The following is a 3,198-nucleotide window of genomic DNA, read 5'->3' as shown; positions in this document are numbered from 1 at the left end:
AAAAAAACTATACAAGACTTTAGTTTTTAGTGACGAATATTTTCGTCGCAAAAAAAACTATACAAGACTTTTAGCAGCGAAAAGTTTCATTGCTAAAACTTCGTTCCTTTCTAGCGACGATAGTTTTCGTCGTAAAAAAACTGTACAAGACTTTTAGCAGCGAAAATTTTCGCTGCTAAAAGTATTTCATTTTGTAGCGACGAATATTTTCGTCACAAAAAAAACTATACAAGAATTTTAGCAGCGAAAAGTTTCGCTGCTAAAAATTTGTTCCTTTCTAGCGACGATAGTTTTTGTCGCTAAAAAACCTTTACATGACCTTTAGCAGTGAAACTTTTCGCTACCAAAAAATTCGTTACACCTTTAGCAACGAAAATTTTCATCGCTAAAAAACTTTACAAGCCTTTTTAGCAACGAAGATTTTCGCTGCTAAAAATAAATTACAATACTTTTAGCTACGAAAATTTTCGTTGCTAAAAGTCTTTTTTTTTTAAAAAAATATACCGCTTAAAATTTCGCACAAAATTTCTGATATACACCTGTTAACAATATATTTCATCATATTCATCCTGATATACACCTATTATATATATATATATATATATATATATATATATATATATATATATATATATATATTTCATCATATTCACATTCACATCCATCTAATTAAATTAACCCAAACCCAAATATAAACTACATTCATCCAAACACAAACAATCTTATCCGCATCACATTCATTCAAAACTTAACATAATACACAAATATATAAAAAAATCACACAGATGAAGGTGGAGGCGCTGGGGCATCAGTGGGTAAGCGTGCAGCGATAGCCTGAAACATCTCCATCATCCGTCGCTCATGATCCACCCGCATCTCCTTCATCCTCCTCTCTTGCTCCTCCCTCTACCTCGCCAGCTGATCATCCATCCTCCTCTCCTGCTCCTCCCTCCGCGTCGCCAGCTCCTCCTCCATCCTCCTCTCCTGCTCCTCCCTCTGCCTCGCCTGCTCCTCCCTCTATCTGTCCAGCTGATCTTTGATGTCATCGACGATGACCCGTAGCTGCTGAACCTCTCTCTCTGCAGTATCAGCTCGGCGTATGGCGCTGTCGCCAACAACGATGGATCGGCTGGAGGCAGCTCTAGCGGGTGCCATGAGCTTGGCACCATGGCCAAACCCACGCATATATCCAGAATGGGTGCCAAGCACCTGACTCAGGATCTCTGGCTCACTCCGCTGAGTACTATCGAGAGTGGGCTGACTGCGTAAGGTGTTCATCTCCTCCTGTAATGAAAACATATGAATTTTCATAATAAATGACATTATTATAATTTAATGCAAATAAATTTTACAATGTAAGGATCTTTACCCAAATCTCGCTGGCTCTAGGATGTACCCAAGATCCTGTCGCCTGCCGACAGTGAGTCCCTTTGTAGAAGTCTACTGGTCCGGGCTCCTACCAAGTGACGGAATCTCGCTGCGCAATCGAAAAGACAATAGAATTAATATAAATGCATGAAAATAATATATAAACATAATAATTACCAGTACTTTCTTACCATGTCGTGACGAAGTCGTACAAATGACTTTGAACCAGCTATGTGGTTCACTTCTAACTTTCCTCTATTGTCAGAATTTATTTTGCTCCTTTTCTCAACACATTATTCATAATACATTGTTATTAATTATGAATTTAATTATTATGTTAAGATATCATAAATATGTAAATATTACCTGAAAAGAATCAGAAGAAAACCTATCGCAGAGTATCCGCTAGTCCTTATCGATCACATGCAGTGGTTCGGACTATACGGCCTCCTCGTGGCTCATGCACCGCTTGTATTGCCGGTGTAACTTACTGCGGTAATCCTTGAACCGCTCCTTCATCATGTCATCGACGGCATGAGAGATGTGCGGATCACTCAAATCCAAGTCAAATTTATCTTGCAGTTTCGTAAATAATATATTAAGATAATAAACTTATTAAGAAAATAACTTAACTGTAAATGAACTTTTATAAAATAAATTTTAATTTACTAAAATTTACCTGAAGGCGCTGACGGATGAGCTGCCGCACATCATCTGTCACGTCTCCCCAATGGGGAGTGGTGGGGGGATCAGAGATCGGCATAAGACACCGACCTCCGATGTAAACAACATGGCATTGTTCCCAACAGGTCTAATGCAGTCCTGTGGGAACTCTACCGTCACCCTACCCTTACGCGTAAGTCGCTCTAAAAGCAACCCGCGCGTGGGTCCACATCCTCGTCGGCTGGTTGACGACGCTGTTGGAAAAGAAATATGTAAGTTTAAACATAAACAGAAATCATTAAAAGAAATATACGCCTAGACTTACATGCAGTGTCCAGTGTATGCGCGACTGAGGGATCAGATGATTGCGATGCAACATGTGACGGAGATGCTGGCTCCGTCACTTCACGAGTAGAAGGGGTAGATCCAGTGCGCGAACGACATAGTCTCCCACCTGGTGCCATCACTGAATATGTGCGAGCTACGAACTTATAAATTTAAATAATGTTAATACAAGTGGAATATACTAAAACATTGTACAAGTAGTGTTGACGGTACAATGCATGTGTTTATGCTTAGAAAGATGAATAAAATATGATTAGACCATTACACTATAATGCAACCAGAATATAATAAAACTATAAATTTTAATTTATAATCATTGAAAATTTCATTATACATTGTCATTCTATATTAAATACACATATTTTGTTGTAATACGAAATAACTTTGAGGTAAACTATCTGAAGTACTCCCTGCGTAAGCTATCGTATGCTTCAGAAGCATATGTCATTTCGTGTGAAGCACTCGACATATTTACAGCTAACATGCCAGTCACAATAGGAGATATCTAACATGCCAGCTAACATGTCAGCTTACAGAGTCGCATCTTCCATATCTCATTTCCCGCAGTTATATATCTTCATCAGCCCCGAAATTTCTTTGAGATAGCATAATTTTTCCTCTGAGTCATCGTCGATATATTCCACTCTACACTCATCGACCAGACCGGGTATCTCTATGGCCCTACCAGAAGAAGATAGGACCGAAACATCCATCTGCAACAGCTGATGAAGTATGTTGCGTGATTCTGCTACGCTCCGGTTTAAGGAGGACATGATCAGAAATTGACTCAACTACAAATGTGGATTATAAACAAGTCAATAA

The 3,198-nt window shown here is 38.9% G+C and overlaps 1 long non-coding RNA gene across 1 annotated transcript; it reads right to left on the bottom strand.

The window, feature by feature from the left end:
- Positions 1–1,010: 1,010 nt before the first annotated feature.
- LOC131217070 (uncharacterized) lies at positions 1,011–1,617 on the bottom strand. The gene is made up of 3 exons (XR_009157200.1): positions 1,560–1,617; positions 1,370–1,477; positions 1,011–1,284 (listed from the first exon to the last, which is right to left on the bottom strand). It is a non-coding gene; the product is annotated as an uncharacterized LOC131217070 (long non-coding RNA).
- Between the last annotated feature and the right edge of the window lie 1,581 nt (positions 1,618–3,198).

This window comes from Magnolia sinica, chromosome 1 (genome assembly GCF_029962835.1).
Source record: "Magnolia sinica isolate HGM2019 chromosome 1, MsV1, whole genome shotgun sequence".
In the NCBI taxonomy this organism is placed as follows: Eukaryota; Viridiplantae; Streptophyta; class Magnoliopsida; order Magnoliales; family Magnoliaceae; genus Magnolia; species Magnolia sinica.
The sequence above is the reverse complement of the archived record's forward strand: the minus strand, read 5'-3'. Positions and strand labels throughout refer to the sequence as shown.